Below are 27629 nucleotides of genomic sequence, written 5' to 3'. Positions count from 1 at the left end.
CATCTTAGAAAGAGTGTCTTTTGAAAGAACTGAACTGAATTAGGAGAACAAAAGGAGCAGATAATATTCCATAAACCAGGCTTTGAAATATTTCAGCGAATGCATGGAATTCCATGACTGTTACGAAATTCAGTTCCAAAACTAAAATCCAATTCAGTCCCCAGCACTTGCCGCCATCTAGATTCTTTAATTGCTTTATTTTATTCACACAGCAGAACAAGGATAGCCATCAAATAGCATGGGGTGCAGAGAGGTTCCTTATTATAAACTTTTCTCAAGGTCCAGCCTTTGGCATGCACATATCTGAGAGACTAAGAACTAACAATAGGTGTCCATGTACTACCAACAAAAATGTTACACCCTAATATCAAACTTTATATCAGGTCAGTCGTGATCAAAAGAGTTCAACGAGGCAAGTTTTACAGCTAGAGGATTTTCTTTAGCCTGTAAAGTAAATGGATCACTTAGAACAAAGAATAACACATTTTTATCTTTTTGATATGTAATTTTCTCCACAGAATTTTCTCCAGGCCAGATATTTGTAAATCGCTGAGGCCATAAAGGGATTTACAGTATGTTGCAAGAGTTAACTTAGCTGCAAGGAGTAAAACTCAGCCCTGGTGAAACTTAACTTAAGACAAAAGAGTTGCCCCAGACATTCATATGGCCCAAGTGGTTTTGTTGCATTCGGGTGTTTACTTTTGTTCTGGACCTCTAATGTAATTGAAAACTTTATTAGGCTCTTTATTAAGTCTTTGAATATGCCGTTGCTAGGTTGCTCCATTTCCTGGAATATTTTGATCTCTGGACCAGACCACTTGGTATGTCGAAAGCACCAGTACTACGCCCCATCCAGTAAAAGTCATTACCCTCATTCATTCTGAACAATCTGCCTTGGGTACTGCATGATCTATACAGGATTTGGAGCTGGGTACACAGATCATTTGTACATATGGAAGTACCTGAGGTGAGTTTCCATGCTTTGTTCCAAAATTCGCAGGGCTGTTTAGATTTCCAATAGGATTTTGTTTTCCCCATTGCGTCTCTCTAAAAATGTGTCTGGCTTCTCACTATTTCCACTCTTCTAACTTTCAGACACTATTTCCTCACTGGCAGCTCGCTATCTTCCTTTCCCATTCTCAGACAGTGAGGCATATATATTCACCCAGTTTTAAGTACATACTCAAACAGATCCAGCCACAACTAAATACCGAGAGAGACCATGCATGTAGTGGCAATTTTTGAAGTGGGCATGCCATTATATTACATATGGTATGTACGATATATGGTGGATGATGACCTATGATTGATCACAATCTATCTTTTGGGAACTACTGTAGGCAGTAATAACTTTCGGAGGCTGGTCACAAATAATTGACAGCACCAATGCACACATGCAGACTAAGGTACCATCGACACATTAAAAAAAACCCTCACCAGCAAGTCTCAGGACCTGGGTCAACTGAATTGGGCTCGTGCTGTAGGGGTAAAAATAGCAGAGTAGATGTTCCCAGTTAGGCTGAAGCCTGGGCTCTGAGACCCTCCCCCTTCACTGGCTCCAGCCTGAGTGTCTACACAGCTATTTTTAGCCCCACAAGCCCAAGTCAGTTAGCCTGGACTCTGAGACTCACTGTTGTGATTTTTTTTTTCTTTTTTTTTTTTTTTTTTGGCGGTGTAGACATATCCCAAATGACCTAAAAGAACTCAATAACCAAACAGTCCAGCTGTGAACTGAGAATAAACCCCTTCGCTGTGTCAAACACCTGTGGGCTTCAGATTCTTACGAAGAGCTTCTCCTGATAAGGGGAATATACTAGCTAAGTGAGCTGGGTCCCCCTGTAGTGGCCGGGCCACAAAGAGGTAAGTGCCTGATATCATTAGCAGCTAATGGAGTTCTCCTTTAGCTCAAGAGGTAGAGATCTGTGCCTTCAGAGATGAAGGACCCAGCTCACAATCCGTGCCGACAGTGACAGCCCATAGTGGAGGATGGTTAAATGTGCATGCACAGAACCCATCTACACAAATCCCCATTTATATATGCGCCACACAAGTGTATGCATACACATTTGCTCAGTATACTGTAAGTAAGGACATCATCTAAATAAAGCACCCTAGCATTTTTTCTACACTATACAAATAAGAATACACACTGCCCAGATACATGCCATGGCAGATTGGTGATGTGGAGTTTATTTCTACTTGACGGCTGTTGATCCCCGATCATGCTTCTAAAAAAGTGAAAAATTGTCTCATTTTCCCGAGTTGCTCACTTTATTATTCTTTTTATGAGATTTTATACAGTATTAGTGTTCCTTTACATTTGGTTTCCTTTTTTGTGCGTCCAAGAACAGAAAGAATTAAAACCCAAGGTCCTTAGAGATGAAAAAGAGAACACAGTCTAGTTTACCTGTATGCAGGAGTCTGTTATCTAAACTGGAGATCAAGATCAAGTTTTGAGAAACTCTAATATGCACAGGTCCCCTTACCCCACGCAGCCTTCCAAAATTACTAGGAAACTAGGCTTGGCAGCCTCTGTAAAAGGAAATACATTTGATGGCATGCTGAGTCCCCGCCCTCTCTCTTTTTCTCCCCATGATTCCTCCACCTGTGAGGAAGAGGCTTTATGGCCATAAATCAATCATTGAGAGAAGAGAGATCACTTTGAAATATAGTCTGCTAATTTCTTAGGATGTGTGTTGGAATAGGGTTCTGTCCTACAAGACTGTAGTGATGTCCCCACCACTTGTTGTGAAGAGTCTTGGGTTTTCTTGGGTCCAGCACTGTCACTGACTTGCTGTGTGAGCTTAGGTAAGTCACTTAACCTCCCATGCCTCAGTTTCCCCATCTACAAAATGGGTAGCAGAAATACTAGCACTACCTACTTAACAGTTGTTGGGAGGTAGGGTTGTTTGGGTTTTCTTTTTTTATAATATACTGATGTGTGTACAGAGTTTTGGGCTCTTTACAGGAAAGTCACCATAGCAATACAATGCTCTTGCTAGCGCCCTACCATATTCACAGTCCATTTTGGTAAATTTCACAGTCATAGGATTTTAAAAATTATAAATTTCATGATTTCAGATATTTAAATCTGAAATTTCATGGTGTCGTAACTCTGGGGGTCCTGACCTAACTCTGAAGGCAGCAGCACAGAAATAAGGGTGGTATGGTATGGTATTGCCAACCTTTCTTATGCGCTGCTGCTGTTGGGGTGCTGCATTCAGAGCTGGGCACCTGGCCAGCAGCCACTGCTCTCTGGCCACCCAGCTCTGAAGGCAGAGGAAAAGTAAGGGTGGCAATACCGTGACCCCTCCCTCCCAGACCCTCTTTTGGGTCAGGACCCCCAGTTTGAGAAACGCTGGACTCTCCCCCATGAAATCTGTATAATATAGGGTAAAAGTACACAAAAGACCAGATTTCAAGGGGGGAGACCAGATTTCATGGTCCGTGATGTGTTTTTCCTGGCTGTGAATTTGGTAGGGCCCTAGCTATTACTATCAGTCAATCCAAAGACTGAGTTAGCAAATGATCACAACTGCTATTTTGTCAGCAACTCAGAGCAGTAGCAATGCGTTAATATCATCGGTGTGCCAGGTACAGACAATTAACATGTTGTGAGGTCCTTAATCCTGTGAAAATAATGTCAGATAAACTGCCTTAGGTACACCAAACAATTTATTCATAGGAGAGGGTTATTCTCTTAAAGGTTACTTGTTGAAGAGACTTTTGTTCTGCTGGAGAGAATTATATGATAGATGATGGTTGGACTCACTGTAAATGTTTTCTTATTATCATTTTACCAACAATTAAAGTCTTCCTGGAGGGGAGGATGGGGGGAGGCGGAACACTGAGTGTGTGTGTGTATGTGTGTGTGTGTGTAACAATTTAATTGGTTATGCAGAGAGGTGGGTTCTTCTCAGCTTTCTGCCATCTTCCCCAGCCCTATCCCTGCAGCATAGTTTTCTCCATCATTTCCCTTTACATTTTCATATTGGTAAAAAAATTAGAGCTGCGGGAAGGCATAGAATGACAGACTCCTGGAGAACGCAATGATTGGCCTATGCCTCGAAAAGGCACAGCATGGGCAATAGCAGAGCCAGTTTACCCAGCCCCGTCCTGGCAATGAGCTTCACCCCCAACCTGGAGGAGCCACTTCTAGAGATAAGAAGCTATTTCATTCTCCATGGCCATTCCATCTTTCTGCTGGGAGGTCAATTAACGATAATGGTGATGGTGGGTTTTGCAATGTGGACACCTATTCACAAAATACTGGACTGAGACAGTCAGTTCACTTAAGAGAAACCACCGAAGCACCATCCAATATTAGCTACTTATGGTTACTGCTAGCATGAGCTGGACTCCAAACAAATCTTATTAACAAACCCTTGAGCCAACCTGTCCCAACAAGATTCATGCACATGAGTGGGATGAAAAATGACATTTACACAAAGTTTGTTTTCTCTCTGCTAGACCATTATGTGGGGTTTGGGGAAACTGCTAGGGTGAGGTACTCAGAGAAAAGAGCCTACACTAATGGAAGAACAAAAACAGAAAAGGAGGGAACTGATTCACAGGACTAAGTTATAAGGATTCCAGTCTCTAAAACTGGTTTAAATCTCATGAAAAAAATGTGAAGAGTCAGATGAAGCTGTCAAGAGGCAACTTCAGCTTGTGCAACTATGGCTCATTCAGCCAAAGTTCATTAATGTCATAGACAATGGCTGCATTAGAAAATCACCATTGAAGAACATGGATCAACTCTTTGGAACAATTCCTCCAATGCAATGGGTATTTTTCCATCTATTTTCCTTATTTATTCTGTAAAGAAATTCCACACTTACAGTACACCTGGGATGTGACGAAGAACAGGATCTTCTAAAACCCCGCTACTGCACCAACACTAGCAACGTCTGGACTCAATGGAATAGTGAATCAGGAGTAGCTGTTTTGGAATAACTCCTCTGAAGCTCTTGGGAACACTGAAGCATGAAAGACATTAACTGCCTTCCACTTATTGTGATCAACTATCATTGTATGTAACATGGACACTCATGTACTAAGAACTGGACTGAGTCCTCCGAATTCCTTCTTCTTAGACCACCAAACAGCCATCAAGTGGGAACAACTTTCAGTCACCACTAGCCCAGGCTTGGTTTAAACTGGCAACCTAGAGGTGAAAAAATCTCCAATAGTTTTCAAGAGAAGCAGCCTTCATTTAATAGCCACACCTTTACACAGGGGAAAGCAATTAATCGAAGCCTCCAAGGTTTTGGAACTGGTCTCAATTTAAAGCCACAAGAGGAAATAATTAACTATAATAGATGCCAGGATTTGTAAAAGAAAACAGACAGTATATATGCATTCTGTACAAATAATGGACTAAAATATATGGACCTAATCCTCCATTCCCTTACACTAGTTTTACACTGGTTCATCTCCATTGATTTTCTCCCAGTTTACTTCCAATTTATACCAGTGTGAAATCAGACTCAGGCATCGTGTTTTATATCAGACATAGACAGTCAATGTCTTTTAGGATGAATTAAAAATTATTGAATTTCATTTTTAAAAAATGCTCTGGAAAATGTGTATTCTGGAATTATTTTCAAGTGTTTGAAGAGAAACCTACAGCAACATCCCACACAGGAAACAGAGTCAGAGCATCTCCCTCTCAAGTTCCCAGCACCCTCTCCTTGTCGTCATTGCCACCACCATTACCCAAAAAAAAGTCTTAAATTTACAGTAATTGAGTCCAAACATTTCCAAAAAGCAGCCATCACCCTGTCAGTTTAAACAGCTCCTAATGACTATTCTGCAGCAGGGGTGTTGAAAAGAATTAAACACGCAACCATAATGTAGCTACAAGAACATGAAAATGAAAATCAAAACCCTGATTCCAGCAAAAGAGGAAAGCAAAGGGGGAGAAGGGATCTTAATTTTTGCCCACTCATTGTGCTTCACTGAGTTATCAGTACATTCATATGAGCTTTGTTTACCTACATGTCCAGCTGCACATCTGCTGGTTTCAGCTCCACGAGTTTCACACTAAAGGCTGGCCACTTGTAGAAAACAAGACTTTTGGTTGTTGATGCTATTTGACCCATATTCCCTGCTCTCTTTTCCTCCCTAGATAGAATTGAGGTTAATACTTTGGATTTAGTGGTCAACTTTAGTGGAACTTTTCCTCAGAGGATTTTGAAGTATGTTACAACCATTAATATATTTACCCTCACAACAACCCTATGGAGCAAGGAAATGCCATTCACCCTTTTTATAGATAAGGAAGGTAAGTCACACACACTAGTGGAAGTGGCACAGCCAGTTACCAAACCCAGGAGCCCTGGCCACTGATCTACAACCTCTGGACCAGTGTTTCTCAACAACCAGTCTGTGGACCAGTGCTGGTCCTTGAGATCTCCCTGACACAGCTTAGGAAGGCAGCAAGCCAGTCCCTGGTATCAAAAAGGTTGAGAAACACTGCTCTAGACCAGGCTAGATTGTTAAACAGGGCACAACAGGACAGTTTAACCAATAGTGCAAGTCTAGAGAAAACTCCCACTACCTGGAGACTCACACTTGAACACTCAGATAGTCAGATAAAGAAACCATAACTGCTCACTCTGCTGATAATTCTGATCAGTTGATTATCAGCAGATAAAAATTCATGGGTAAATGGACTCATTTGCACTCATTTCCTGAGACTTCAGAAAAACTTCCTTCTCCTGCAGAGTTATAACTGATGTTTGCCACTCACGTTCCAGCATCGCATGATGTGGAGTACAGGCTACTTCATGCTGATGCTCTTTGGAAATAACTCCTCCTCTCTGGGGAATTTACCACAGACCAGGCCGGGGACAATTTGTGGGTTCCTTGACCTCCTCCAGTTCCACAGAAAACATCTATCAGCTAATTCCCTAACTCCACACACAACTCTTCCCTCTTCAGCTGCCTCTTGTATCCTGGGTCTCACATTCCCCCTGCTGCCAAACGCACACAATTTGCATAGTTGCATAGTACAGGTGTTTGGGGTATGTGAAAGCAGAAGGTAACACAATAAATCTTGGCTTTTACCGATGCAGGCTTGACTCAAACAACTTTGCAGAAACTTTGCCCCAGATGTGGGTGAACCACCCTTTCAGACATACACAAAACATTAATTGTCCTGTATTATTCATGCATGGGTAGAGGTTGGTATATGTTATTTATTTGTCTTAATTACTAGCCTTTCCACAGCATAGGATGTGACTGCCTTGCAATAATTAAAGATACAGTATTGAAATGGGGCCTTCAGCCCACACCAATGAGCTAAGTGAACGTATGTAGAGGTTAGCATGCAAGATACTGAAAGATTGTGGCTCATGATATTATTGGGGAGGAGAGGGGGTTCCAATTAGTGGATGGGCTGCAAGTTTTCAGGTGAGACTATAGAACTATCTGGGATAATGGAGGTCTGGGCCTGTAACTAAACACAGGATGGGAGATAGTGATCAGGGAAGGATAAGTGTCTGAGTTGCAACATAAATGGAGGGCCATGAGATGAAGCTGGAATTACTGTTACATACGGAGTCAGGTGTAAGTATAGAGAGACCAATTAGAAAAGTACAGAGTCCTTTTATGAGCGCTTCAGACTCATTGCACAGGGTTAGCACTTACTCCAGCAGCACAAATATCTATCCTTCATTCTGCTCTTCTGGTTCTGCGGTGGATTCTGTGCACTACTCCATAGAACAACCTCAGATGGCTTGAGAATGCACAAGGGGGTCGGGGGGTGCAGACTCTATTCAGGCCCACTTGGATGCACAGTCAGTGAGTGGGGAGGAAGAAAGGTATATTTATTCCATCCACTCCCACAACTGCACCAAGTACACAGCCCTTCCACACAGGAGTGGCGCCAGGGTTTTTGCTGCCCTAGGTGGTAGCGCTCCTCTGAGCATTCGGTGGTGGGGGTCCTTCTGCTCCGCATCTTCGGGGCACTTCAGCGGCGGGTCCCGGAGCGAGTGAAGGACCCGCCGCCGAATTTCCGCTGAAGACCTGGAGCGGAAGGACCCCCCGCCGCCGAATCTCCGCCAAGGATGGCAAAATGCCGCCCCCCAAATCCTGCTGCCCTAGGCGACCGCATGGTAGCGCCGGCCCTGCTTCCACACACTGCAGCTAAGGGTTCAGCTCTTGCATTTATTTAACAGCTCACATGTGTCTGACGAAGTGGGTATTCACCCACGAAAGCTTATGCTCCAATACATCTGTTAGTCTTAAAGGTACCACAGGACTCTCTGTTGTTTTTTACAGATCCAGACTAACACGGCTACCCCTCTGATACTTTAACAGCTCAGATTCTCTCTCTCTCTCTCTCAATCTGGATTGTGCAATTCAGCCCATGGAAACTTCCTTGTTTGCATAATTGTATTCTGTTGATATTGTTGGGGTCAAAAAAATTGCATGATGATGATTCTAAGATTAAAAATAAGACTGGTTTCTGTAGAAGTAGAGGGTGTGTGTGGGGGGGTGTTTTTTAGTTAACTTCCAGTAAGGCACTGACGTCATTTCAGGTTGAACTAAATGTTATACATAATCCCTTCTCTTAGACATAAAAGTCAGGGTAGCATTTAAAAGTGCCTCGGTCGACCCATTCCCAGATGTTTCTGGACACTGCCTTAATGCATGCTAGGAAATCTTGCAGTAGTAGGTAGGTAGCACTTTGAACCCCCGAGGATTTCCAGTCTAGACATAAAGTTACAGGTTTAATCCAAGATCAGAAACGGTCGAATTTCTTAGTGTTGTCATCCTCAATAGTCAAGGACCATCCTGGTTTTTACGGGAAATCCGTCTGGGCTGCTCACAAGCTTCGTTGTGTCTCCTTTGTGTTTCTCTTCTTTCTTGCTATTCTCCACTTCATGACATTGGGCTGCCTAGGCTCAGTGTCATATCATGATGACAGGCAGGCTTTGAAAGTTATTTCAGGTCACTTTCATGTTCGACAGCTAGGGGCCTGAACTTGCAAGCGTTAGCAGGTATGTCTACACTGCAAAGAAAAATTTGTGGCAACGAGTCTCAGAGACTGGGTGAATTGATTAGGGCTCAGGCTGCGGGACTAAATATTGCTGTGTAGATGTTTCTTTTCAGGCTGAAGCCCGGGCTCTGAAACCCAGCGAGGGGGGATGGTCTCAGAATCCAGGCGCCAGCCAAGCGGGAACATCTACACTGCTATTTTTAGCTCTGTAGCCCAAGGTCAATAGACCTGGACTCTAAGGGTATGTCTTCACTACTGGCTGGATCGGTGGGCAGCGATGGATCCATTGGGGATCGATTTATCGCGTCTAGTCTTGACACGATAAATCGATCCCCGAGCGCTCTCCCATCAACTCCTGTACTCCAGCTCGGCAAGAGGCATAGGCAGAGTCGACGGGGGAGCGGCAGCAGTCGACTCACCGCGGTGAAGACACCACGGTAAGTTGATCTAAGTACGTCGACTTCAGCTACATTATTCATATAGCTGAAGTTGCGTAACTTAGATTGATCCCCACCCACCTCCAGTGTAGACTGGCCTAAGACTCAGTGCTGCAGGTTTTTCTTTGCAATGTAGACATATCCATTAATACAAATAATCCTGTTCAGAAAGGTTTGAAGAAAAAATATCCACAGTCTGTACCTTTAAGGCACTCCTGCCTCTTGGAATGAGTTTATGGAAAGGAGATGCCTTTAGCAGGCAATTTTTCATTAGTCAGTGATATGTCAACAGCTGCCTTTTCCCAGGAAATGTGCAATCAGGACACTCCCTCTACCCACACTGGATTTAAACAAGAACTTTTTATTTATTTATTTGTTGGGTATGACTAACTTCCTCAGAAAGGAAATTTCCCTCCGAAACAAAGTATCATTCTGTCCCTTTAACAGGCCAGCTCAGGAACAGGCTGCCAATGTCAGAGTACAGAAAGAGAGACCATCCCCACCCAGTTCCTCTGGAAATATCTGGAGGACCTCACCAAAAGCAACTCTAGGTATTGCTGCCTGGGACTATCATCTTGTCAGGCCCCCTAACTAAGTAGAGCTGAATCTTTGCTGTTCTTAGAAGGAACAAGGAAAACCCTGATGATATGGGTGCAGCAGGTGCAATTCCAGTTCTGGACCCCTACACAGCTTTGGCAATAATCTTCAGTCCTGCCCCCAGCACCCACTGCTATTACTGGGCTAGTCTTCTCCTGGTCCCAAATCATGTAGAAGCTCTGGGAGGACAAATGTTTCTTCTAGAGACAGCACTAGGAAGACAGCTACCCAACTCATTTCATTGGTGCCCTAATCTACATTTGAATACAGGTCATCACAGAAAAAAGACTAGGGCATTAATTTACTGTGTCATCTAGGCTTTAGTCATTGGTAATTATCTTTATTCACCCTTTCTCTGCGCCTGCATCCTTAGTGGAACATTCATTCAAATTCATTCATATTCCCTGGATGTACTTGTTACTTCCAGCAGCATACATGGGAATAAGTATTTTATATCTATAGCTAAGTTGAGAACTTGAAACCCCATGATGGGGGTTGTGCAAGAAAGGAAACTCATGTCCATATTTTTCACGTTCAGGCTCTGGACCTGCTCGCGTAGAACGGTCACTGGCACCATGTTGAAATGTTGTCATTGCGATAGCTCTGGCACCATGCAAACGTGCACTGATTCAGGCATAGTATTATTGCACTCTGGATCCCCAAGGGATCAACCAAACTCAAAGCTGGGTTCTCCCAGGAGTCGCCAGAAAGTTTTTATTTTTTAATTGAATAAACTCCTCTAGTACAAGCGTATAGATATAAAAAGGAAGTCAAACATAGAGAGTATTTACTTCTATGTCTTTCCTGTTCACGTTCCTATGGCAATGTATCTGTGATTGTAAGTTCCAGCGAGGTGAAACAGGAAGCATTTCAAATGATGAGGGTCATATTCAACTAGATAAAATACCGGTTGCTCTCAGCCCAGTCGGAAGTCAGGGCTGTAGAACAATCCTAATAATGGCTACTTGAGAATGTCCTTCTCCCTCCCCAAAAGACAAGCCCTCTTCCCTCCACAAACACACACATCCTGGACTGTTTTAATTCTGAATCTGCCATGCTCTCAAAAACATGGCTTCTGCACGGCAGGAAAATGTATACCACCAGTATATTGGGGGGCAGGGGAGGGGAGGGGAGGGGAGGAAGATGCCGGCAAATATTAGATATGTGTAAACACCAAAAAGGCAGAGATTGTTTGGGGTGAGATTGAACTGAGCAAGGGAAAATTAAGGCTGAATCAGGCAAACCTTCCTCCTGGTGGGATCTATGTACAGTAGTCTCCCAAGGGGGTTGGCAGCGCTCGGCCCTCAGCTGTTTTCTTTAGAGTAATATAGCCCTCGCCGCTTTACGAGTTGTGCAGGCCTCAGAGGGGTCAGGAGTGAGCAACTGAAACACTACTGCCAGGAGTGGGGTATAAAACTCCCAGCTCCTGCCAACCCCAAGCAGCAAGAGAGACCATGGACAAGCGGGTATCATAGCCTGTGGAAGGCTGTGCCTTCCCAAACAGCCAGGCGTGGCCCCGCCCATACTCTGCCCCCAGATTCCTCCTGCTTTCCACTCTGACCCGCTCTTCCCAGTTCCCCTGTGCAGTGGCCCCAGCTCGGGCTGGGCCCCGGCTCGGCAATCCACACGCTGCCCATGAGAGAGACCACTAGGAATCATATCAGGATTTTCTTTGGGGAAGTAGGAACAAAACTAATAGACTATCAGGCCAGACCTGTGGCTGTGATTTTAATGTCCTTTTTCTACCTCATTTCCTTCCAGCATTGCTTTGATTTCATGCCAAGAACTACCAGTCTGTATCCTTAAAGCAAGAGGGGCGGGGGGGGGACAGCACAAATTAAGTCTCTCCCCTTGCATTTTGCTGGAAATTGCTATGGTTAAACTAAACAGTGAGCCTGGAGTGGCACCTGATTAGCAATGTAAACCTTCATTATGAAAGACTTAGTGGAACTGTGCTGTTCTACATACAGCTTAACAATTGTGTTCCCACTCAGCTTTCCTCCTGTGGTGGTGGCTGCTGCTACTTCTGGATATTACCTGGATTTGAGGTCTGAGTGGATTAAAAGTAATTCTGTTTAGTTCTTATTCAAAAACCTTAGAGAAACCAGGTCTGTATTCTTTTTTGGGGGGGAGGGGAGGGAGAGGAGATTAAGGGATTTTAACAAGGGAATGAAGAGGGGTGATAAATCAGAGAGCTGTTTGAGCCTGTGTCAAGTGCAAGAAGAAAAGAACAAATCCCCCCAAACAAAGGGGCTGACGCTAAAGGAATCTGGATGAAATTTCTTGACACGGAGATTAGTTGAACAAAATAATGGTTTGTGTGTTGATTTTAATAATGAATTTAATGCTATAAAAAGGTGGTGACAGAGGAAAAGGCATAAGCCCTCTGTTTATTCACTCTTTGTATTTGCATTGTGAAGCATCAAGCACACATTTGGGTGCTGCAAAGTATAATAATAATAAGCAATCTTGCATCCGAAGAAGTGGGTATTCACCCATGAAAGCTCATGCTTCTATACGTCTGTTAGTCTATAAGGTGCCACAGGACTCTTTGCTGCTCTTACAGATCCAGACTAACACGGCTACCCCTCTGATACTAAATAATAAGCAAGTACAGCATGGGTAGCAGCAATGCAAGCTTCCACGAAAGGTCCCACCAGTATGCTTTAACCCTTTCAGAGAATACTATTAATTTAGTCTCTAAGCCTTTTTAAATAGCACAGACACACACTTACAGTATGGGTGCCATTTTGGAGAGCCTACTTCCACATATGACATCAGAGCATCCAAAATTCCACAGGACTTACAATATGGATTTAAAACAAAAAAAAACGAAAAAAACAGGCACTTCTATAATACCCCTCATTGTTGAGTGCTCCATGATCTCTTGGCCCCAGCCACCTTCTTCCTAAACTGGCACATCTGTGGCACCAGGTAGAGCTATACACAATTTTGCCACGTGGACCACTACACAGAATTGTCATCAGTACAGGCAGGAAAAAGGGTATTTGAATGCAAGCCCAAGCTCTAGTGAGGACTTTTCTGTTGTGAACCTTTTGTTTTTCTTTTCTCACTGAGCTAGTGATACTTAAAAGCATGGAATGAATGAGAGGGCTAAGCACTGTTACAAATATCTGTTTTTCCTACTAACCACCTGTGCTTTTGCTATAAAGCTGGCATTTCCCACCATAGGCCCTACTCTGCTTTGAGGAACAGTAATATTCTCTCTCTGCTGCGAACCAGTTCTGATCATGCCTTACTATCAAATGTGCCTCCATGGTGTTGCTTTATCAGGAGCGCCTCCAGCTTTTCCGCCACCCTTGGCGGCAAAAGGTCCCGCCCCGAAATGCCGCCCTCCTCCCCCCACAAAGGCAGCGGAAGGCCCCGCCATGGAAATACCGCCGCGGTCGCCGCCCCCCAAATCGCAGCGCCCTAGGAGACCGCCTAGGTCGCCTAATGGGTTGCGCCAGCCCTGTGCTTTATGCATGATAAATCGTTATGCTAATCACAGTAGGCAATGTACTAGTTATAGTATTTTCCTCTTCACCCCTGACATTGCTGAGATAAACAAATACGCACTGTTGTTGCTGAAACATCTCTTTCCGCAAACTGATATCAAAGTCCTGACTCTAAACTATCACCTGCCGAACTGCCAATCTCAAGTGTTGGAAAAACACAAATCAGGCCCCCAACAAATTATAAGATTGGTTTAAAAGCTTGAGGGGTTTTTAAATTATACATTTGGAGTACTTTTTATTTGCATTTTGATTTCTGAGCCTCTCCATGTCAGGTTTTCAAGTTTTTTTCTGCAACCCTGAGGGCTAAAATGAACATGAAGGAACTGGGGCTTTAAGGAAAAATAAAAGCAGCACAAGATCTGCAACAGAATTGTGAGAGTTGGCAATGTTGCACCAGTGATTTGGATGTTAGAAACTCCAACAGAATCTCATAGCAATGGAAAAGGGCGAGGAGTCTTCACAGAGTAAAAGCACTAAATACCGTGCTTGACAACCTGGCCAAATAAGGTATGCACACTTTGTGGGGCTGTGACAGAATGTTAGAGTAACTCTAATTATCAATCAAAGGGGGAGGCTGGAAAGAAAGACAGGAAGGCTGGCCAAAGAATATAACATTACCGAGTACTTACGTAGAGCTTGTCATCTGTAGCCTGCAAAGCACTTTACAAAAAAAACGTACTATCATCATCCCCATTCTACAGATGGGAAAGCTGAGGCACAGAAAGTTGAAGCAAAATGCCTCTAAATATTTCCTCCCAACTGGAAGGCATGTCTCCAGTCACTCTGTGCATGTGTATGTATGTGTGCATGTCAGAGAAAGAGCAGGGAGGATGTTTTCTGGTAGTCTTCATGGAATAGGGCTCTGACCCAGTTCAGACATTCCAGCAACAATGGTCCTGTGGGTCATGGAGAACCATCAGTGCTAATGTGGTGCTTATGGCTCACACTTCAGTGTAATATGGGGCAGGAACACATGCTGCTTTGTGCTTACTGAAAACTCCATGCTGCTAACACGGGCCCTCTGGGGAATTAGGATGCTTCCCCTCCCCATTGTGTCCTGGTTGGGGTGTACTGAAGGTTCTCCTCCCTCTTATTTAACAGGAAATATGTACCTGCAATCCCCATAACTATCTTCATGATCACATAAACATGCTTGTCAACATTCCGGGGGATCGATTCCCCACCCACCTCACCTCCACCCCCCATGCAGCTGCCATGGCACCAGAGTTTTGTGCTGGTCGCAGTCAGGATTTTGGGGCCTTGCAGTTGAGATGCCAATCAAATGCTTTCAGAAGGGGCCCTGAAATTGCTTAAACTGCCCCATGGGCCTTAAAGTGACGTATGCTGCCTGCTTTGTGGGGAAGGGGTGCAGCAGCAGATATTCAACATAGCAGCTTGAGCCATACACCCACTTACCTGCTGTTTGGAGGGGGCTGTAAAAGATAGCTGAGATGGCAGCTAATAATGGGGGTGGCAGAAAGTGAGACCAATGGGAAGTGGGGGGGCAGGAGGGAAGGATATTCTCCAGGATAGAGAATCCTGTCAGGATGCAATTTATTTTCATTCTGCGCAGGAGTATAATGGTGCACTGCCTGCGCTCTCTCAATAGCTGTTTTGAAGTGAACCAGGCTGGTATGTCTTTAATTTGTCATTTCATTATGAAACGGTTTCCCTTCCAAGAAGCCTTCAAGTCAGGAAGCTCTGTCTGCCCACACAGGAAATTCCTTTGCAGCAACTTCCCCAAAAAGGAAATTTCCCTCAGAAGTGAGCCCAGCTCATGCCTTTGAGCAGAGACATTTGAAGAGACTTTGGCATGCAAGCGCTGAAAACACCCCTGGATTGCTGCTGCAGCCGGCACGCTGGGATCAACAGCTCTGCTTTCACATGAGCGTGTAGAGACTCCACTGCATTTGGTTTTACTCCCACTCCCCTTTGTGCCCCCTACGCACACATCAGACACCCAGGAGTATTCAGAGGAGATTAGTTTCTGAGTCTGTTCTATAGGAGAGAGATACACAGGACACACACACAGTTGGGATTGCTGAGAAGTGACAAGGGATGAGGGGGCGAACTGCAGTCCCTGCCCCCCCCCTCAAATTCCCTACTTGGAAATCAGAGACAAATTCTTTATCTAATCTTAGATCTCATCTGATGGGACTTTGGAAACAGTTTTCTGTTCCTTATAACTACCAATTGCTCTTGCTCTGTGGTGGTTTTATTTAAAATAAACTTTCACAGTGAGGATTTTAAAGTAAAGTGGAGGAGCCAAGCTTATAAAAATGATTCTCACAGACATCTTGTGAATCACTAATTGGCCGAGAGCCAAGAGCGGCTGAGCTAAAGTGAATAATAACATACCCTATTTCATGAAGCACCTTAGCAAAGGGAACATGGATCAGAAGCACTGCCAGAGTTCCAGTAAGTTTTTAATTTCCCATTGCAAATCACAAGTAACAGTTAACAGTAATTGAAAAAATGACTGAGACAAGGAAAACGAAATGCCTGCAGGTTGGGTTCTGAGCAATAGGGGAAGTGGAGCTGAACTTGAAATTGCGTATTGCATGGAGGAGATAGGGCTATATACAGGGGACTAGGATTAAACTGGATCTCGTCCCCACTTAGATTGCCGACAATGGCTGGGTAATAGGAACCAATTTATTTACACTATTTCATATTCCAAGACACTGAGGGGAAAAGATTAGATACCAAGGAACAAAGAAAGATATATGATCCACTGGAGGCCTGTGCATATTAACTCTGAGACTCCTTACCTCCTCCTCCTTTTCTAAGGCTTAAGTCAGTTTGCCCCCGAGATCTGCTTCTTGAGCCCCAAATTCCAGCAGGTGGCTGGTTGCATTCTCTCCAGTTCCTTCCTTCTCCAAATAACCTGCCCTGTTGCCTCTTCAATTGATTTATAGTTTTGTCAGAACTGCTGAAAGGCAAATTCCCTCCTTCACTTTTATCCATGATCTCTAGTTTCCGAGTTAATTATCACCTAAAACAGCCCTTCAGGTTCTCTCTCTCTCTCTCACCCACAAACACACAAACACAAAATATAAAGGCTCACATGATGTCTATACTGGAACAGCTACTGTAAGCAGGTTCCCCAGCACAAACACCATAGTCACCTGTCATAGTTAAAAGAGAGCTCATGTCAGGCAAGGTAGGAGCCTGGGGGAACTCAGGCTACTGCCCTAGCACCCAAGGGACAATTGGAGAACCACAATGTAGTCCAGGGGTCGGCAACTTTTCAGAAGTGGTGTGCCGAGTCTTCATTTATTCATTCTGATTTAAGGTTTCTTGTGCCAGAAATACATTTTAACGTTTTTAGAATGGCTATAAGTCTATAATATATAACTAAACGATTGTTGTATGTAAAGTAAATAAGGTTTTCAAAATGTTTAAGAAGCTTCATTTAAAATTAAATTAAAATGCAGAGCTCCCCGGACCGGTGGCCAGGACCCGGGCAGTGTGAGTGCCACTGAAAATCAGCTCGCATGCTGCCTTCGGCACATGTGCCATAGGTTGCCTACCCCTGCTGTAGTCACTGGGTTCCCAACAAAATAGAAATGACAGTGCAGATGAGACCGCTAGCGTATACAATGGTGACTACTGGAATGTTCACTAATTCCTTTAAGTTCTCTAGCTCTCTGTAGGACCCCAGGGTTAAGGCAGCATGAAATTTGGCCATATTGCTTTTTCTTTGGTATCAATTTGGGCATGCTCCATTTGCACTGCCAAGTGTCACACTGGTTTGAATGAACTCAATATCTCAAAAAGATCTCACTCAAAACCGCTGTGTTTCACCTGGCCTGTGTGTCAAAACTGCCTATTTCTGACAATTTTGGTGCAAAAGCATAAAATCAGCCCAGGTTTGCTTGAGCACTTCAGCTAACTTTTGATCAACAAAATCCTTTGATTAATGTGAGTTAAATCTGCAGCCAGGGGAGGTTCACAATGTAGTGTAAAACCTTGTGAATATTTCATGGCGTTTCCCACACTGAGTATTTATTTATCTTCCTGATGGACAACCCCCAGCTTTCCTTCTGGATTTGAGATTTTCCTGTATAATGGCCCCCACAACTGTCTCAGTGACTGCTCTGCCATCAGAGAACATGGGCCTCTGCCCCCACACAAACAAGACAATAAAATTAAAGTAAAAGATTTACTTTTATCCCAATGCTAGGTGGCATCTGGATCTGGAGCTGTTAATTAAACAGAGGGTTATTATTTCAAATAGTAAGGATATTCTAGGTGCTGTATAGACAAAAAGGAAGACATGGACCCTGCTTCTCCAGGTGACAAAATCCACGAAGTACAGCTGTTCCTGTGCCCCAGATAGAATAATGCACATGTGCACTTTAGGGCTGGTCTAACCACAGGTTTTGTGCCACTTTAGCTATAATGATTTAGGAAACAATAGAGTTAAAACAGTACAACCCCCTACTGTGGACGCAGTTATTCTGGGATACCACGACAAGGACCTTTATACTGGTATTACTGTGTCCACACTACGAGGTTATACCAATTTAAGTATATCAGTTTGTAAGATGTTGTATTTAAAGTAGTACAAAAACAGTGTGTAAATCAGGTCTTACATTAAAAGGCTTCAGCGCAACAGTAAAAGGCCCAGAAAGCATCAGGCACTTTCTAATGCATCCTCAACTAATGAGCACACACGAAGTGCAGTGAAGGCAAGTTGCACTGCCTGACCTACAGTTTCAACCTAGAGCCTCCACTGTACAGCATACACCATAATGCCCAATTTGAAGACCATCTCTGGTGAAATACTGGCTGAAATCTAAACACTATTTCACAAACACAGTAACTTTTCACTCCCCAGTGCATATTTTACATAGCTAAAATTATTATTATTATTATACATATGATGGCACTCTGAATCTTTCTGGGAGAGTTAACGTGGGATATGTCCGTGCAGTATCCACCATGTTTTTTGAAAGAACAGTGTTTCTGAGCAAGTGCAGTAATCTGTCAAATATGTACAAGATAAACGGTTATATCACGCAGTAGGTGCTAATTAGAGCTAAAGAAGAGAAAGAAGTGTAATAAATAGTGCATGCATGCATGAATAACACCTGTCTTTCTAGGCATTTATACCAGGCTTATCGCTGAGGGGTTTGAACACCTACGGTATGTCTGCACTGCAAAGAAAAACCCGTGGCATCAAGTCTCAGAGCCCAGGTCAATTGACTTGGTTCACGGGGCTTGGGCTGCAGAGCTAAAAATAGCAGTGTAAACGTTACCGCTTTGGTTAGGGCCCAGCTCTGAAACCTGGCAAGTGGAGAGGGTCTTGGAACCCAGGCTCCAACCCAAATGGGAATGTCTACACAGCTACTTTTAGCACCATAGCCTAGCCCTGCAAGCCCGAGTTTATTGACCCAGGCTCTGATACTCGGTGCAATGGGTTTTAGTTTGTTGTGTAGACATATCCCTACATATAGATACATAGTGATGGATGGGTGACCCAGTTTAGATAAAACTAGAAACTTCTGCAAAAACTCAAACCCAAACTTAGAATTTTCAAAAACTTTAATTTTTTATGCACTTCTGCTGCATCTCCAAGTCCTGTCCCAAAGTATCAGCAGGCTGTGTGGTGAGAGTCTGTGTTCTTGTGGTAACTCAGGCACAACTGAACACTATCAGAACTCTCAGGAGAAGACTTGTAAACAAGAGATTTTCACCCTCATTTTGCATATCCAACCGGTCTGGGAAGGCAACCACCTAGTTCAGCCTAGCCTAGGATTCGAGAGACCTGGGTTCAATTCCTTGCTTTACCACAGACTTCCTGTGTGTCCTTGAGTCACTTAGCCTCTCTGTATCTCAGATAGCAGTACAGTAACTCCTCACTTAAAGTCGTTCCGGTTAACGTTGTTTTGTTGTTACATTGCTAATCAATTAGAGAACATGCTCGTTTAAAGTTGCGCAATGCTCCCTTCTAACGTCGTTTGGCAGCTGCCTGGTTTGTCCACTGCTTGCAGGAAGAGCAGCCCATTGCAGCTAGCTAGTGGGGGCTTGGAACCAGGGTGGACCGGCAGCCCCCCTATCAGCTCCCTGCTCCTCTAAGTTCCCTATCAATTGCTGGCAGTTCAGCTGACCCTCTCCGCACTGCCATGTGCTGCTCCTGCCCTCTGCCTTGGAGCTCCTCCCAGAGACTCCTGCTTGCTGTGCAGGGGGGGAAGGAGGGACCTAATGTCAGGGTGTCCCCCTCCCCCCTGCTCCTGCACCTCACTTAGTCCTTCTTCATATAGAGCAGGGAGGGGACATGGATGGAGAGAGACATAGAGAGCTTGGGGCAGCAGCTGCTGTCTCAACTTCCTGATCCACTTAAAAAGACAATGCACTTAAGAGTGGGTCAGCGTACTTAAAGGGGCAGTGTGCATCTCTCTCTCTCTCTCCCACACACACGGTGTGTGTCTGTCTCTGTCTGCTATGCTGTCTCCCCTCCCTCATGTTCGTGCTGCCTTGTGTGAGAGGTGACATTAACAACAATGTGTTAACCCTTGAGGGCTGAGCCGAGTACTAGATCATCATTTAGCAGCAAGGCATTCCCTGGGAAATATCCCTCCCTCTTCCACCCTCTGACTTCACCACCTCAACCAAGCTTCACAATCATCATAGCTGTGAACAGTATTAAATTGTTTGTTTAATTGTATACAGTGTGTATATCTATATAATATATAGTTTTTTGTCTAGTGAAAAAAATTTCCCTGGAACCTAACCCCCCTATTTACATTAATTCTTATGGGGAAATTGGATTCACTTAACATCGTTTCGCTTAAAATCGCATTTTTCAGGAACATAACTACAACGTTAAGCGAGGAGTTACTGTAATAACACTTCCCTACCTCTCAGGGGTATCATGAGGATAAATACATAAAAAGATTGTGAAGGACTTTGAGATCTATTGATGAAAAGAGCTAGGCATTATTATTATTATTTATTATTACTTTTGGGTGTTCAGCAGAACTAAACCAGACTGCAAACTTTTTGTGATTTGTCCAGCAGTAATGCCTGTGCTGCTAACAGGTAGGCATGAGGCCAGCAGGGACTATTAACATCATTAATGTCTCATTTACTTAGGCCTGTCAATTGTGAACATAGCCAGTCTACCTAACCATACCTTCCTGCAAGGGTTCCCTTAATTGTCTTTCTCCAGCCCCTCTGCTTATTTTTCATACTAGCGTGTTATCTTGTCTTAATGTAAGCTCCAATTCTGCAAACACTTACACATATGATCGGTCCCCCTGATTTGTATGGGACTACTCATGGGCTTAAAGTTAAGCATGGGTATAAGGGTTTGCAGGATCAGGGGCCATCGCATTTAAACTCTGCCAGGCAGAAATTGTTCTTTACTATGTTTGCACAGCAACAGCAAAATGGGCTCCAACCTGACTGGGGCCTCTAACTGTAAAATGTGACCATGCCGATCCAGTAGTGTTTTATGCTTACTTTGTAATGATGCAAACACCACAAGTTACAGGGCAATAGTGAATTGGGTCTTATAGGTTCAATAATGATGATACATATTATCTCTGAGTATCAATAGTTATTTGTTTAGCTTTAAACAGTAGTAAAAAAATACCCCCATAAAAAAGATCAAGATGCCCCAATGATTAATTAGACTTTCAACAACACAGTAGTGACTACCCAGAATAATGCACCTAATGGCCCAGAGGCAATACGGCCACTCAGGAAGTTTCCAAGGAAGTTGGATACAAAGTCAGAGGCGTGACACACAAAAATAGGGGAACAAGAAGTATCTGCACACAGAGGGTGGTTTTTGACAAGCTGCCTTCCCCAAGGCCCATTGAGGAAGTGAAAGCCAGTGAGGGGTTAAACACTGATGGAGACAGATTGTTTGGAAGAAATCAGAACGAAAGAGAGAGCAGGAAGGAGGAACCTTCATACATCAAGGGAGATTTCCACCATCAGGAAATCCTTTAGGCCACACTAAGTGGCAGAACTGAAATGAGTAATTGGTTTGTGGACCTGCCTGAACCAGGGCTACTTCCTTCTGCAATATGGAAGAGAGAAATTCTTCTGAATATTGCGCAAGACCCAAGGGACCTCTTTCTTCCCACTGTCATTGTCTAAAGCAGCAGTTATGCAGAGAAGTGAAGAATTCTGGGTAAAATCCTGGTCCCACTGAATGGCAAAATTCCCACTGATTTCAATGGGCCAGGGTCTCACCCTCTATTTTCATTCAGCAGGTATCTATTTCCGCTACACTAGGGCTGCAGCACCAACCCCTACTCCCATTCCCAGTCCAGCATAAATGTTTTCCACACCAGCTAACATCCTCAACTGTGTTTTTGTAAAACACCCCTTCTTCCCCTGCCCCCCCCCCCCTTTTTTTTTGTTCCCAGGGTAGCAGGACTCTGAACTCTGGAGTCTGAAAGGAGGGAGGGTTTAAATATCACAGGATCTTTCTGCTGGCTTGAGCTGATGGAAATGTTCTTTAAAGTTCAGCATCAAAGCATTCACTTTATAATCTGGAAGCCTTGGTTCTTGTGCCAGCAGCAGCTTCTCCCCATAATTAATTAATACCGTATTAATTGTGCATGTTCCATGGGCCAGTTGAGGAGGCATGGTATGGCCTTACATGCAGATCAGCCTACTCTTTGCAACCCCAAAGCACAGGAGCCAGAAGGTAAAAAGCTTCAGGTATCTTTTTTTTTTTTAATAGACGATATTCTCAACAGGTTACATGAGGAATTTGTCTAAAGGGACAAGTGCTCAGCCCTTGGAGGGCATTTCAGTGAATAAAGAAGGCTGAGGTCAAGGAGGCAGCTACCAGCAGCTGCACCCTTCTGCAATCTGTTGGGCTCCGGGCCAGCCCAGAGCAGGACCAACAGGCCAAAAGGAGGGGCTCTGACAGCAGCTGAATGCCTTTTTGGGTAGGAGTTGGCTACAAGTCAGAATATCCTGTGAAGTAGCTGAGGGGGAGGAGAAGGGAAATTATTTGATCTAGTCGCTGCTGGATGAACCTGTTGGAACTGCTCATTTAACCCTCAGTCACAAAGCCTAGGAAGCTGCTCAGAGCCTAGGAAGTCTTACCAATGGCTTTGCCACTACTATTTAATGCAGCAGGTGTACTGTGTGTTGCAAAAGGGGTACAAAAGCACCCAGTCAATGCTGAGTCCATCAAAGCCAATACTTACAGCTTACCTCCTGAAATAAACAAGTGAAAGGAAAGAGTCACTCACCTTTCTTTAGTCCTGTCTATGAAGAACTAGACCGGACAAAGCACTCCAAGATATGCTTCAGGATTTTGCCACGGATACATGGCCAACACCCCTTACTAGCCCTCCCTTCCATTGCTATCTGTGGGCTGCAGGGAAAGGAGAAATTAGAATGGTGCTGACCAGTGCAGGTGAGATCTTAGTCTGGTGAATTGGTATGTGGCTGTAGGGCACAACCCTGCCTTGCTAGTGGGATGAGCAGGATGATCCCATAGGTCTGACCCCTTCCATTCCTTAACTCTGCTCCCCCTTTAATTCCCTTCCTGCATGCACCTCTTGACCAGATTATTTTTCCAACAACACTAGCAGTTGTGGATGTTTGATGTAGTAGCTGGTTGTGTTGGGAGAGGGTATTTTGGTAAAGGCTAGTGAACAGAAGGGCAGTATAAGGGGGTGATATAACGTTAGTATCCCCAGTTGGCCAGAGTTAAGGTTGCAGTACATGGTCTGTGGTGTAGAGTAGCAGTGGGTATGGTAAATTATTTGCGGGTGGAGTAAGTGGAAGGTATGTGCTGTTAAAGTGGCTTAACTTTTCACTTCCTTCATTTCTGTTGGTTTGTATCTGGTATGTTGTGTGTAGCAGCTTTAGCTGCTTCGCAGGAAAGTTTTTTGTGTATTAATTTCCTAGGTTTTTTTAATGCCTAAAAGGGGAGGTGGGAGGGCTGTAGAAGTGCAGCTGCTGACAGATTATATTTTATCCATCAATAGCCGCACATGAGCCCTCCTGTGTCAGCAGCACAACGTGAACCCTTCTCTAGTGTAGGATAAAATCTGATAGTGAAGTGTAGCTCCAGATGGAGATGGTTTCATGTGGGTCCAACCCCCATAAAAAATCAAGTTTGTGTGCACAGTACAGACATTTTCAGTCATATCATGAACAATATGTAAAAGTGACCCTAAATCCAACTTTAAAAAAGATTTATTTTTTTAAAAGTTACCTATTACATCAGATTTACTCAGGGTTCCCTCTCTATCAAGTTTTGTGTAGACAATGTTTGATAAGCTATATTAGTCAACAATAAAAGTAGTACTGCTGTGGACACATTTCACCCAGAGCCCAAGTTCACAGACTTCCTATTAAAAATTTATGAAGAGAAATCAAACAAAAACTAGACGAGAAATTCAAAAGGCCTAAAAACTAATTCTGTGCAAAATTCCACACCAATCGGAAACCAACTTTTAAAACAAAACAGGAATGAACGCCCACTTTTAAGCCTATTTATGCCAGAACTATGGAGCCACTATGTGGCACCTCCATAATAGATAAAAATAATGGACATTTATATAGTGCCATTCATTCTGAAAGACCATGAAGCACTTTAAGAAACTATATACATACAGGTGCACCAAAATTCAGCCACCTCTGGCGCTTAAGCCAGCACACAGCAAAGGCAGGATGAGTTTTCCTCAAAACGCTGGACAAATGTCTGCTTGTGCGAAAAGTGCCCTGGGGTCTTCCATGTCCCCCATGCAACGGTGATTGGACATTGGTTTTTAAGATCTTGTGCAAAAGACGGAGGCACACACCTTCTAAACTTCATATCACTCAATTTATCTGCCTTGTAAAGATAAAAGACTCAGTCAATGCAATTAGAATCTGAAGTTGTAGATCTATGGAGCCCAAAGGTGACAAACCTGAAACTCTGATCCTAAGCCAACCCCTCTTTCAGCAAACAGAAAGAACGGGTAAACAAAGCTCTCGAAGTATTTTAAAATAAAAAAGGTAGCTATTTTTAGCTGCATTTATTGAAACTGCTTCCTTATCAGGAAGCATGTAGCTGGGAATTACTGTCTGCCTACATCGGAAATTCTTTCAGAGGCACAAAAACCCAAAAAGGAAATTTCCCTTCAAAAATATACTGTGTATTTTTGTTGCTGGTGGGTTTAAAATAAAAAGAGTCAGTGCTTCTGACCAGGTCACAGCCCCACTGGGAGGTCTGCACTGCAAACTAGAAGTCTTTAAGACACCTGAGGGAAACATAAAAATCTTCCAAAGCACTGAAAGAGAAAAGTGCTGAGAACTCATTAATAAGTTTTTTAAAAAACCCTGTTTCTCTAGTACATGCAGCACCATTCCTTAACCACACAGCATCTCCTTCCCAACTATTCATGCACTTAGGGCATACCTTCAATAGAAAATGTCATCACAATTAATCACTATGGTGAAGACCCGAGTTAACACACACAATGACTATGACTGACCAGTTAGTGCAGATCAAGACAAATCGGGTACAGTTTTGTATCAGTTAATTGTGTTTAAAAATGTGTCCCCCATTCCTTGCTTCTACTCCCTCCCCTCCCCACGCCCCATCCAACAGGCAGTGGAACCAGTGCCATTGCACTAAGCAGACTGCCAGGGGTTCCACACCGTCAGTATGCTACAGGGCTGGGATAAGGTGAGGGCCAAGCCAGCTAGGGGATGGGTGCAGGATTGTTTGCTCTTAGGAGAAAGGTCCATGTCTTCTTAGATGCGTACATAGTGCCTCACACATTATTTTGAAACACAAATAATAAATAAGACCTGCCCAGTGAAGCTGCAGCTACAAGGATCCACTGGCCAAACCCCCATATGGCAAGGGCTTAGCTGCCTCTGGGTCAAAAACAGCAGTAGTGGCTGGGAGCAATTTACTACAGCCTCAGGGAAGAAGAATTCCATCAGGCCTTCCTTCTACTGCTGCAAAGCCCCCTGGACGAAGCCAGCGTGCTTCAAATTCAAGCAGGAAAGAGTTTGTTGCTTAGGGTTCAGCTGCTCACCAGAATGGACACATTTAATGCAACTGGTCGATTCTTAATTCAGTGTTTCCATTTTCTATTCTATTTAAGTGTTGAACATCTGCTTGACCCTGCTGTAAATGCGAGGCAGGCCTAGCTTTCAGTGGATGAGTGTACAGAGATTGAACCCTGTCAGGCATATGCACTAAACAAATGTAACCAACCTGTCAGGTCAGTGCTAGCCCCGTCTTAAGATTTTTTAAAAGATTCACAAGCAAAGAAGTGGTGCCAAGTGACTATCCCTGGTGTTCTGACTCTGGAAAGCCCAGCCATTAGTGGCTATTTATTAACCTGCAACACCATAAACTACAGCCCAGTTCTATAGGATGAATGACTCGTACGTTCCGATTTTTTTAAAAACATGAATTGCAGGCGTTTTACAAGCACCGCTGGGTCTGCATAAAGCAAAACCTACATTCAAAGCGGTTAATGTCAGCCTCAAGCCCCATAGGAGAAATTCTCCCCTCACGGACCTATGTAGAAGCCCACTAACTTCAATGGGAATTGTGTGCAGGCAGCTGAGGATAGAACTGGGAATTTTTCTAAACTTCCATTTAATTGCTTCACTGCTGGCTAATGTACCAAGCAGGAGTGGAAGGGCCAGGCACCAAGTGTACCCTCCACTGCTGTCCCCACATTGCGGGCACCACCCTATTGAAAAGCTACAGCTATATAAAAGAACGATGCTTTGTGTCCAGCTGTTGTGTGTAAGTTCTTGCCTATTGTACATTTTTGGAAAGGGACTGAGGAAAAATAGTCTCCGGGTAAAGGCTGTGGACTGGAACTCAGGAGACATGGGTTCAGCTCAACCATAGAGTTCCCATGTGACCTTGGGCAAGTCACTGAATGCTTCTGCTATTCAGTTCCCCATCTGTAAAATGGGGATAATAATGCCTCTCAGCCTCGTAGTTCTGTGTTACATACATTAATACTTGTGAGGCACTCCGATGCTATGGAGATGGGGGCTGTATAAGGACCTAGGTATACGGCAGAAATAAACCCAACCATTAAAAAGGACACATAAGATATTCTGCATAACTTTTAAAAGCTCAATTATTAATATTAACCCTTGAAACCTTGATATTGGAGTTTGGTTCATCCTCACGGATTGTCCTGCCTGCATATGATCATGCGTGCATTAGTTTGTTATTATAGAGCTGCTTGTGAGTGCTGGGCAGTGCATGCTCATTTGACCTTGTAAGGCTGCTCATAACACAAGTTATTTGTTATTGACGGGTGGTCATAGCATGTGTGCTCTATTGTTATTGAAGGGTTCCTTAGCACACGCTGGTTTGTTGTGAAGGATCCCTTAGTCATGGCTTACACACGGTTTCTTGTTTCTTTTTTCATGATAGGGTTATTTGTGAGTGTTGAGCTGCTGACACTGAATTTTTCTTAGGAAAAAATGAGCCCCGAAGCATTTGTTTTATAAAACACAAATGCAAAAAATATACAGAGACATATGAGGGTGGAAGGGGAAGAACAAGTTAATTTTAGGTTTCACTGAACTTGACATCATCGTTTTAAAACAAGGCTAAAAATGCTTTAAGCCCAGTAATACCATAAATGTCCTGCTGCTTTTGCTTCTGATTTTTCCTCACACTTTCTAGGGGAATTCCACAAGCGAACTGCTTGAATCCCAAATTAAAGTGACAACACCCTCTTTCCTCTGTGAAGAGAGATTTGTGTGTGCATGTGTGCTTTTAAAAGACTAAAAACTCAGTGGTGAGACCTTCCATGTGTGCAATAGACTGGCATGGCACCACTAGTCCTGAGCAGTCAGTTGTCTGTGCTCTGAAACACAGGGCTCCTATACCCTCCCAACTTTGCCCTGTGAGCTCCCATTGGGGCAAGAGGGGAGAGAAGATGGCATGTGTCTTTCTGTGCATTTCAATTGGAGAGGGACAATCTGGATAACCACAGCATTAACTGGGTTTGTGTCACAAGCACGCGAGACAACAACAATGTGTATTTGCAAACGACTTGCTTGAACAGCAGAAGCCTGCTCACAATGCCTTCCAACCCCAACTTTTAA

General features: G+C 43.8%; 1 protein-coding gene and 1 long non-coding RNA gene across 4 annotated transcripts in view; one reads left to right on the top strand and one right to left on the bottom strand.

Annotated features, from left to right (window-relative positions):
• Positions 1-27629, bottom strand: part of ETV6 (ETS variant transcription factor 6) — a 164933-nt gene that overhangs the window by 69121 nt on the left and 68183 nt on the right. The gene's annotated exons all lie outside the window — the stretch shown is intronic.
• LOC117884167 overlaps positions 1-27629 on the top strand; it is an 86015-nt gene that overhangs the window by 33924 nt on the left and 24462 nt on the right. Inside the window, exon 2 of the long non-coding RNA XR_004647504.1 lies at positions 775-967. This is a non-coding gene — a long non-coding RNA (uncharacterized LOC117884167). The remainder of the gene's footprint in view (positions 1-774; positions 968-27629) is intronic.

The sequence above is a fragment of the Trachemys scripta genome, chromosome 1, assembly GCF_013100865.1.
Source record: "Trachemys scripta elegans isolate TJP31775 chromosome 1, CAS_Tse_1.0, whole genome shotgun sequence".
In the NCBI taxonomy this organism is placed as follows: domain Eukaryota; kingdom Metazoa; phylum Chordata; order Testudines; family Emydidae; genus Trachemys; species Trachemys scripta.
This window is presented reverse-complemented; position numbering and strand designations above follow the sequence as displayed.